The sequence below is a fragment of the Cherax quadricarinatus genome, chromosome 16 (genome assembly GCF_038502225.1).
Source record: "Cherax quadricarinatus isolate ZL_2023a chromosome 16, ASM3850222v1, whole genome shotgun sequence".
In the NCBI taxonomy this organism is placed as follows: domain Eukaryota; kingdom Metazoa; phylum Arthropoda; class Malacostraca; order Decapoda; family Parastacidae; genus Cherax; species Cherax quadricarinatus.
Window position 1 is genome coordinate 2,384,151 of NC_091307.1, and position 11,656 is coordinate 2,395,806.

Consider the following 11,656-nt stretch of genomic DNA (forward strand, 5'->3'; position numbering starts at 1 on the left):
TACCTCGTCATTGAGCTATGTATGGTTCCTGCCTCCAGTGCATCACTTGCTAGACTATTCCACTTCCTGACAACTCTGTGACTGAAGAAGTACTTCCTAACATCCCTGTGACTCATCTGAGTCTTCAGCTTCCAATTGTGACCCCTTGTTTCTGTGTCCCCTCTCTGGAACCTCCAGTCTCTGTTCACCTTATCTATTCCACGCAGTATTTTGTATATCGTTATCATGTCTTCCCTGACCCTCCTGTCCTCCAGTGTCGTCAGTCCGATTTCCCTCAACCTTTCTTCGTAGGACAGTCCCCTGAGCTCTGGAACTAGCCTTGTTGCAAACCTTCGTACGTTCTCTAATTTCTTGACGTACTTGACCAGGTGTGGGTTCCAAACTGGTGCTGCATACTCCAGTATGGGCCTGACGTACACAGTGTACAGTGTCTTGAACGATTCCTTATTAAGGTATCGAAACGCTATTCTCAGGTGTGGCTGGCGCCCATATGTTGCAGCAGTTATCTGGTTGATGCGTGCCTCCGGTGACGTGCTCGGTGTTCTGGTCGCCCGAAGATTTTTCTCCTTGAGTGAGGTTTGCAGTCTTTGTCCACCTAGCTTATTCTATATCTGCGGTTTCATTGCCCTTCCCCAATCTTCATGCATTTGGCAGGGTTGAATTCTATACAAAGACATCTGAATGGATCCTCTTCTTGAGTCTGGCCTCGCTCAAAAACATCGATGGGCGGTTATTTTTCCTTCGTAAAACACAGGCAATTGCCTTCTACGATCTGCTGAGAGCTAAGAGGCCGGGCCAGGAACTGAGGCTCAACCCCTGCAACCACATACAGGTGAGTGAGCACACACACACACACACACACACACACACACACAAAGACGGGATGTTCCAGAGATGGGACACAGACACAAGAGGTCACAATTGGAAGTTGAAGACTCAGATGAATCAAAGGGATGTTAGGAAGTATTTCTTCAGTCATAGAGTAGTCAAGCTGTGGAATAGCCTAGAAAGTGAAGTAGTGGAGGCGGGAATCATACATAGTTTTAAGGCGAGGTATGATAAAGCTCATGGAGCAGGGAGAGAGTGGACCTAGTAGCAATCAGTGAAGAGGCAGGGCCAGGAGCTATGCCTCGACCCCTGCAACCACAAATAGGTGAGTACAAATAGGTGAGTACACACACACACACACACACACTAACAACTAACTAACAACCACGCACGCACGCACTATGAACAACAGTCAAAGTGTCTATTGATGAAAGCCTTTGACAACTGGCAACTAATACTAACGCGAGGGAACGTGCGCACATACGCGTTGAAAGCAAGCCGATTTGTTTTGATGAGAGTCATTTGCATTCGGTCATGCTTCCTGTCCATTGCTCGCAGTTATAGTCACTGTGTAAAAGACTGGTGATGATAAGGCCCAGAACAAATAGTAAATACTATGAAACTCTTTCTTTTGCAAATCTGAATTTATTCGGATTTGCAAGAGGAAGAATAAGACGTAATGTATAACAAGTTAAGGTAGTTTATTCGACAGAAAAGAGCACAGTGTCTCCTGACGCTGGTCAGGAGACCGAAATTATTTACAAACATTACCTCTCAGTTCACATCAGGATTCTAACCTGCAAACTAGGCGTCAGAGTACATAGTACGTTACTGGGGTCTGGCTGTGTGGATAAAGTACTGTAAACTCTGATGCCGAGCTTGCGGGTTCGAATCCTGCTGTGGACCTAAAAATCACTACATAACAGTGATTCACAGGAAAAATTGCTGATACCCTTTTGGGTATCGTCAGGACTATTTACGAAGGATTGACAACCTTGGTTCAGTAAATTACATGAATATTGCCAATTCAGACTTTAACAACAGTCGTTTTAAATTCAAAATTAAGTGATTCCAGTGGAACTGAATTAAATTATCGAGGTGAAAAAATTTATGGTCGAGTTCAGGAAAAGAAAAATGTTGAGAGTAATACCATACATCCATTTAAAAATTAGTTGGGTAAATATTTGTCAACAGATTCTCAATTTACATAACAGCTACTTAAAGCTTTCAATAAACAATAATGATTGGTTTGTGTCTCTGTTAAACGACACAGTTTGATGAACAAGCTTTTACTGGGACAACGTTTCAATCATTGTAGAGCTTTGCCAATGACTTTACCAAATCACTGTCATACCTTGATAAAGCTCTACACAGAGCGAAAAGTGGTCCCAATAAAAGCTTGTCCGGTTAACTGTGTCTTATTTATATGTGATGGCAGTACGCCATTTGGAGCTGCCATGTAGATGCTGTTGGATTTCGTTTATAAACCGTCATAAAACATATTAAAAACCTCGCATGATTTACCTTTGTGGTCGAGTCTGCTCCACCTGTTGCCCTTCTTTCATAAAACATTGAGAGGTGAATTTGTTTTTTACTTAAATGGAATACAGAGACTCGAGCGTTAGATTTAAAACTTATATTAATCCTCCTGACAGAGAGGTTAGCGGATTCAAGAGGCTTTCGCTGAGTGGTGCGCTAGTCGGCTCCACCATCGTGGTTGGTCATCCCTACGATCCTATTAGTCAGAAATTAATATACAACTGCCTGCCGGACTGACCATTAAACTAAGAGATTGTGTGTGTGTGTGTGTGTGTGTGTGTGTGTGTGTGTGTGTGTGTGTGTGTGTGTGTGTGTGTGTGTGTGTACTCACCTATTTGTGGTTGCAGGGGTCGAGTCCTAGCTCCTGGCCCCGCCTCTTCACCGGTTGCTACTAGACCCTCTCTCTCCCCGCTCCATGAGCTTTATCAAACCTCGTCTTAAAACTGTGTATGGTTCCTGCCTCCACTACGTCATTTTCTAGGCTATTCCACTGCCTTACAACTCTATGACTGAAGAAATACTTCCTACTATCTCTCTGACTCATTTGTGTCTTCAACTTCCAATTGTGGCCTCTTGTTTCTGTGTCCCCTCCCTGGAACATCCTGTCCTTGTCCACCTTGTCTATTCCACGCAGTATTTTATATGTCGTTATCATGTCTCCCCTGACCCTCCTGTCCTCCAGTGTCGTCAGGCCGATTTCCCTTAATCTTTCTTCATAGGACATTCCCCTTAGCTCTGGAACTAACCTTGTTGCAAACCTTTGTACTTTCTCTAGTTTCTTGACGTGCTTTATCAAGTGCGGGTTCCAAACAGGTGCTGCATACTCCAGTATGGGCCTGACATACACGGTGTACAGTGTCTTGAATGATTCCTTACTAAGGTGTCGGAATGCTGTTCTCAGGTTTGCCAGGCGCCCATATGCTGCAGCAGTTATCTGATTGATGTGTGCTTCCGGAGACATGCTCGGTGTTATACTCACCCCAAGATCTTTCTCCTTGAGTGAGGTTTGCAGTCTTTGGCCACCTAGCCTATACTCTGTCTGTGGTCTTCTGTGCCCTTCCCCTATCTTCATGACTTTGCATTTGGCAGGATTAAATTCGAGAAGCCATTTGCTGGACCAGGTGTCCAGTCTGTCCAGGTCTCTTTGAAGTCCTGCCTGGTCCTCATCAGATTTAATTCTCCTCATTAACTTCACATCATCTGCAAACAGGGACACTTCTGAGTCTAACCCTTCCGTCATGTCGTTCACATATACCAAAAATAGCACTGGTCCTAGGACCGACCCCTGTGGGACCCCGCTCGTCACAGGTGCCCACTGTGATACATCATTACGTACCATGACTCGTTGTTGCCTCCCTGTCAGGTATTCTCTGATCCATTGCAGTGCCCTTCCTGTTATATGCGCCTGATGCTCTAGCTTCTGCACTAATCTCTTGTGAGGAACTGTGTCAAAGGCCTTCTTGCAGTCCAAGAAGATGCAATCAACCCACCCCTCTCTCCTGTGTGTGTGTGTGTGTGTGTGTGTGTGTGTGTCTGTCTGTGCGTGTGTGTGTGTGTCTGTGTGTGTGTGTGTGTGTGTGTGTGTGTGTGTGTGTGTGTGTGTGTGTGTGTACTCACCTATTTGTACTCACCTATTTGTGGTTGCAGGGGTCGAGTCCTAGCTCCTGGCCCCGCCTCTTCACCGGTTGCTACTAGGCCCTCTCTCTCCCCGCTCCATGAGCTTTATCAAACCTCGTCTTAAAACTGTGTATGGTTCCTGCCTCCACTACGTCATTTTCTAGGCTATTCCACTGCCTTACAACTCTATGACTGAAGAAATACTTCCTAATATCTCTCTGACTCATTTGTGTCTTCAACTTCCAATTGTGGCCTCTTGTTTCTGTGTCCCCTCCCTGGAACATCCTGTCCTTGTCCACCTTGTCTATTCCACGCAGTATTTTATATGTCGTTATCATGTCTCCCCTGACCCTCCTGTCCTCCAGTGTCGTCAGGCCGATTTCCCTTAATCTTTCTTCATAGGACATTCCCCTTAGCTCTGGAACTAACCTTGTTGCAGACCTTTGTACTTTCTCTAGTTTCTTGACGTGCTTTATCAAGTGCGGGTTCCAAACAGGTGCTGCATACTCCAGTATGGGCCTGACATACACGGTGTACAGTGTCTTGAATGATTCCTTACTAAGGTATCGGAATGCTGTGTGTGTGTGTGTGTGTGTGTGTGTGTGTGTGTGTGTGTACTCACCTAGTTGAGGTTGCGGGGGACGAGTCCGAGCTCCTGGCCCCGCCTCTTCACTGATCGCTACTAGGTCACTCTCCCTGAGCCGTGAGCTTTATCGTACCTCTGCTTAAAGCTATGTATGGATCCTGCCTCCACTACATCGCTTCCCAAACTATTCCACTTACTGACTACTCTGTGGCTGAAGAAATACTTCCTAACATCCCTGTGATTCATCTGTGTCTTTAGCTTCCAACTGTGTCCCCTTGTTACTGTGTCCAATCTCTGGAACATCCTGTTTTTGTCCACCTTGTCAATTCCTCTCAGTATTTTGTATGTCGTTATCATGTCCCCCCTATCTCTCCTGTCCTCCAGTGTCGTCAGGTTGATTTCCCTTAACCTCTCCTCGTAGGACATACCTCTTAGCTCTGGGACTAGTCTTGTTGCAAACCTTTGCACTTTCTCTAGTTTCTTTACGTGCTTGGCTAGGTGTGGGTTCCAAACTGGTGCCGCATACTCCAATATGGGCCTAACGTATACGGTGTACAGGGTCCTGAACGATTCCTTATTAAGATGTCGGAATGCTGTTCTGAGGTTTGCTAGGCGCCCATATGCTGCAGCAGTTATTTGGTTGATGTGCGCTTCAGGAGATGTGCCTGGTGTTATACTCACCCCAAGATCTTTTTCCTTGAGTGAGGTTTGTAGTCTCTGACCCCCTAGACTGTACTCCGTCTGCGGCCTTCTTTGCCCTTCCCCAATCTTCATGACTTTGCACTTGGTGGGATTGAACTCCAGGAGCCAATTGCTGGACCAGTTCTGCAGCCTGTCCAGATCCCTTTGTAGTTCTGCCTGGTCTTCGATCGAGTGTATTCTTCTCATCAACTTCACGTCATCTGCAAACAGGGACACCTCAGAGTCTATTCCTTCCGTCATGTCGTTCACAAATACCAGAAACAGCACTGGTCCTAGGACTGACCCCTGCGGGACCCCGCTGGTCACAGGTGCCCACTCTGACACCTCGCCACGTACCATGACTCGCTGCTGTCTTCCTGACAAGTATTCCCTGATCCATTGTAGTGCCTTCCCTGTTATCCCTGCTTGGTCCTCCAGTTTTTGCACCAATCTCTTGTGTGGAACTGTGTCAAACGCCTTCTTGCAGTCCAAGAAAATGCAATCCACCCACCCCTCTCTCTCTTGTCTTACTGCTGTCACCATGTCATAGAACTCCAGTAGGTTTGTGACACAGGATTTCCCGTCCCTGAAACCATGCTGGCTGCTGTTGATGAGATCATTCCTTTCTAGGTGTTCCACCACTCTTCTCCTGATAATCTTCTCCATGATTTTGCATACTATACATGTCACTGTGTGTGTGTGCGTCTGTGTGTGCGTCTGTGTGTGTGTGTGTGTGTGTGTGTGTGTGTGTGTGTGTGTGTGTGTGTGTACTCACCTAATTGTACTCACCTAATTGTGGTTGCAGGGGTCGAGACTCAGCTCCTGGCCCCGCCTCTTCACTGATCGCTACTGGATCCTCTCTCTCTCTGCTTCCTGAGCTTTGTCATACCTCTTCTTAAAACTATGTATGGTTCCTGCCTCCACTACTTCACTTGCTAGGCTATTCCACTTGCTGACAACTCTATGACTGAAGAAATACTTCCTAACGTCCCTGTGACTCGTCTGAGTCTTCAGCTTCCAGTTGTGACCCCTTGTGTGTGTGTGTGTGTGTGTGTGTATGTGTGTCTGTGTGTGTGTGTGTGTCTGTGTGTGTGTGTGTGTGTGTACTCACCTAATTGTGGCTGCAGGAGTAGAGACTCAGCTCCTGGCCCCGCCTCTTCACTGAACACTACTAGGTCCTCTCTTTGCTTCCCGAGCTTTATCATACCTCGTCTTAATTAAAGCTATGTATGGTTCCTGCTTCCACTACATTACTTGCTAGACTATTCCACTTCCTGACTACTTTATGACTGAAGAAATACTTCCTAACATCCCCTTGACTCATCTGAGTCTTCAACTTCCAAGTGTGACCCATTGTTTCTGTGTCCCATCTCTGGAACATCCTGTCTCTGTCCACCTTGTCTATTCCATGCAGTATATTGTATGTCGTTAACACGTCTCCTCTAACTCTCCTGTCCTCCAGTGTCGTCAGGCCGATTTCCCTTAACCTTTTTTCGTAGGACATTCCCCTTAGCTCTGGAACTAACCTTGTCGCAAACCTTTGCACTTTCTCTAATTTCTTGACGTGCTTGATCAAGTGTGGGTTCCAAACTGGTGCTGCATACTCCAGTATGGGCCTGACGTACCCGGTGTACAGTCTTGAACGATTCCTTACTAAGGTGTCGGAACGCTATTCCCAGGTTTGCCAGGCGCCCATATGCTGCAGCAGTTATCTGTTTGATGTGTGCTTCCGGAAACGTGCTCTATGTTATACTCATCCCGAGGTCTTTCTCCTTGAGCGAGGTTTGAAGTCTTTGGCTACCTAGCCTATACTCTGTTTGCAGTCTTCTTTGCCCTTCCCCGATCTTCATGACTTTACATATGGCGGGGTTAAATTCGAGAAGCCAGTTGCTGGACGAGGTGTGTGTGTGTGTGTGCTCACGTATTTGTTGTTGCAGGGGTCGAGACTCAGCTCCTGGCCCCGAGATTCATCTCCTGTGTGTGTGTATGTGAAGAAAGGGAAATGCTTTCGTTTAACAATGTGTTTGTAGGGTTGTGAAGTGTACTGAATTGCCTGGGAGGCATCAATTACCATTCCTTGTGTTGGGTAGTTATCATCCCCCCTTCTTCCGTGTTGGATTGGCTGGGGCTGGGAGGTCGGTTATCACTTCTTTTGTTGGATTGTCTAGGTCTTGGGAGTTAGTTATCACCCTTCGTGTTGGGCTTGCTGGGGAGGGAGCATCAGCTACCAGCTCTCTTGTTGGACTGGCTGGGGAGACAATTACCACCCTTCGTGTGCCCTTGGCTAGGAATACTGTCTTGCTATAATGTCCCTGGTGAGGCTAATCAAGAGATTTTGCGCTTGGTGAGATATACAATCAGAGAGCACCGACTCGTTTTATGTAGGGAAACGGAGCGTGTTGTGCTCTCCTCCGGAGGTGGAGGTGCTGGCAGGGGCGTAGGCGGTAGTAGAGATGGAGGCAAGGGAGATGAAGTCAGGGTCTCAGGGAGAGCAGTGCAGGCAACAAGTTCGGCCTCCATCGAAATGCTAAGGAAGTAGCTGGCAGCTGCTTCAGATGAACTCTGCACCAATAGATCTCATGCGACGCGCTCTCTCTCTCTCTCCTCTCTCTCTCTCTCTCTCTCTCTCTCTCTCTCTCTCTCTCTCTCTCTCTCTATCTCTCTCTCTCTCTCTCTCTCTCTCTCTCTCTCTCTCTCTCTTTCTCTCGCTCTCTCTCTCTTTTTCTCTCCTCCCTGGGATCTATACTTGAGAGGGTCTTCTTGGAGGTCGGGAAGAGTATAAAAATCGATAATACTCTCTCCGAGGTGCTCTTATAAGTCGCAACGAGTTTTAAAACAGCAATGTAACACGTGTTTGTGCACCTACATATAAATGCAGCATTAATTATCATAGGAAGATTAGATACCTTTCGGTCGCCGCTGAGATCTACTTAGGCGTGTGAGTTGCCTGGGAAGTGGGAGTGAATTACTGGGGGTGTTTCTGTGAGTTGGATGACTGTATGAGAGGTTCACAAGTGCAATGGAAGGGTGTACAAGGATGTAAATGCTTTGAAGGCGTGGGAGAAAATGAACAGAAATCCCATAAGCTAGAGCTTAACTCCATGAAACACAGCTAGTTTAGTACTTAATTATTTTCCTTGACTGCAGACTCTTCAAATATAGATAGGTAAACGAGGAACAGGTCTAAAATCTTGAGTTTTATCTCAAACACAGCTAGGAACACTGAGCAGCAGATCCAAGGAACCCGACAATGTATTGTCATGGACAGTGAAAGAAGTTACAAAAGTACTGAGCGATCCACTAGCAGGAGGCCACTTAAAACAGGACGTCTACCGAGAAGCTGGAAAATTTTCAATGGCTTCCCAAATTCCTAGCCAGAAGATAGCCAATTACCTTTAATCTATATTATGATATGCCTGGCTTGTATACACTAATGTGTATGCAGGCCAAGAACACTTGAAGAGGGGCAGATTGAAAATGGCATCTAGCCAGTCTGATAATTTCGGGAGTACGTCTGAGACCAGTGAACCTAAGAATTGCCTTCAGACACCTATGTAAAGAATCAAGTCATTCGTAGAATATGTTGCAGCGTCTTGGAACTCACATCCGATAAAGCATATCCAGACCTAGAATATGTGCAGAAGCTTACTACAAGAATAATTCATAAACTAAGAGAACCCTCCTATGAGGAGAGCCAACTGGAACTGAACTTGACAAACTGAGAAGACAGAACAACCAGGGGCGACAAAATCACAACGAAGACGGTAAATATTTTGACAGTGAGTAAAGACTCTGGTTGAAGGCGAGGACCAGGGACATGAAAGTGTAAATGGAAACTAAATACTTGAACAAGATTCTTAAACGTTAGAAACTATTTCTGCAGTCACTTGGTAGTTAGGTAGCGGAGCAGCCAGGCTGCGTTAGTGGTTAGAGGCAGACTTGTAAGTGCCCTCAGATGTAGGTATGGTAGAATCCAAGAAGATGGGAATCTCTAGAGCAGACTGCTTGTAACTAAAAGGCGGAGCGGGCACACACGCAGACACAGACACACACACACACACGTATAGGCTAGGTGGCCAAAGACTGCAAACCTCACTCAAGGAGAAAGATCTTGGGGTGAGTATAACACCGAGCATGTCTCCGGAAGCACACATCAATCAGATAACTGCTGCAGCATATGGGCGCCTGGCAAACCTGAGAACAGCATTCCGACACCTTAGTAAGGAATCATTCAAGACACTGTACACCGTGTATGTCAGGCCCATACTGGAGTATGCAGCACCTGTTTGGAACCCGCACTTGATAAAGCACGTCAAGAAACTAGAGAAAGTACAAAGGTTTGCAACAAGGTTAGTTCCAGAGCTAAGGGGAATGTCCTATGAAGAAAGATTAAGGGAAATCGGCCTGACGACACTGGAGGACAGGAGGGTCAGGGGAGACATGATAACGACATATAAAATACTGCGTGGAATAGACAAGGTGGACAAGGACAGGATGTTCCAGGGAGGGGACACAGAAACAAGAGGCCACAATTGGAAGTTGAAGACACAAATGAGTCAGAGAGATAGTAGGAAGTATTTCTTCAGTCATAGAGTTGTAAGGCAGTGGAATAGCCTAGAAAATGACGTAGTGGAGGCAGGAACCATACACAGTTTTAAGACGAGGTTTGATAAAGCTCATGGAGCGGGGAGAGAGAGGGTCTAGTAGCAACCGGTGAAGAGGCGGGGCCAGGAGCTAGGACTCGACCCCTGCAACCACAAATAGGTGAGTACAAATAGGTGAGTACACACACACACACACACACACACACACACACACACACACACACACACACACACACACACACACACTCACACACACACACACACATACACACACACACACACACAGGGAAGAGGCAGGGCCAGGAGCTATGAATCGACCCCTGCAACCACAAGTAGGTGAGTATACACACACACACATACACACACCAGACAACATCTCCCCGTGGGTTCTTGGAGAAGGAGCAGAGATGCTGTGCATGCCCCTAACCACAATCTTCAACACATCCCTTGAAACTGGGCAACCACCTGAGATATGGAAGACGGCAAATGTAGTCCCCATATTTAAGAAAGGAGACAGAAACGAGGCACTAAACTACAGACCTGTGTCTCTGACATGTATAGTATACAAAGTCATGGAGAAGATTATCAGGAGGAGAGTGGTGGAACACCTGGAACGGAACAAGATTATAAATGAAAACCAGCATGGATTCATGGAAGGCAAATGCTGTGTCACAAACCTTCTGGAGTTTTATGACAAGGTAACAGAAGTAAGACACGAGAGAGAGAGGTGGGTTGATTGCATTTTCCTGGACTGCAGGAAGGCCTTTGACAGAGTTCCTCACAAAAGATTAGTGCAGAAGCTGGAGGATCAGGCGCATATAACAGGGAGGGCACTGCAATGGATCGGGGAATACCTGACAGGGAGGCAACAATGAGTCATGGTACGTGAAGAGGTATCACAGAGGGCGCCTGTGACGAGCGGGGTCCCACAGGGGTCAGTTCTAGGACCAGTGCTATTTTTGATATATGCGAACGACATGATGAAAGGAATAGACTCTGAAGTGTTCCTATTCGCAAATGATTTGAAGCTGATGAGAAGAATTAAATCGGATGAGGATGAGGCAGGACTGCAGAGACCTGGACAGGCTAGACACGGGGACCAGAAACTGGCTTCTCGAATTCAACCCTGCCAAATGCAAAGTCATGAAGATTGGGGAGGGGCAAAGAAGACCGCAGACAGAGTATAGGCTAGGTGGACAAAGACTACAGACCTTACTCAGGGAGAAAGATCTTGGAGTGACCATAACACCGATCACGTCACCGGAGGCACATATCAACCAAATAACTGCGGCAGCATACGGACGCCTGGCAAACCTGAGAATAGCGTTCCGATACCTTAATAAGGAATCGTTCAAAACACTGTACACTGTGTATGTCAGGCCCATACTGGAGTATGCAGCACCAGTCTGGAACCCACACCTGGTCAAGCACGTCAAGAAATTAGAGAAAATACAAAGGTTTGCAACAAGGCTAGTTCCAGAGCTCAGGGCAATGTCGTACGAGGAAAGGCTGCGGGAAATCGGACTGACGACACTGGAAGACAGAAGGGTCAGGGGAGACATGATAACGACATACAAGATACTGCGGGGAATAGACAAGGTGGATAGAGACAGAATGTTCCAGAGAGGGGACACAGAAACAAGGGGTTACAATTGGAAGCCGAAGACTCAGACGAGTCACAGAGACGTTAGGAAGTATTTTTTCAGTCATAGAGTCGTCAGGAAGTGGAATAGCCTAGCAAGTGAAGTAGTGGAGGCAAGAGCCATACATAGTTTTAAGAAGAGGTATGACAAAGCTCAGG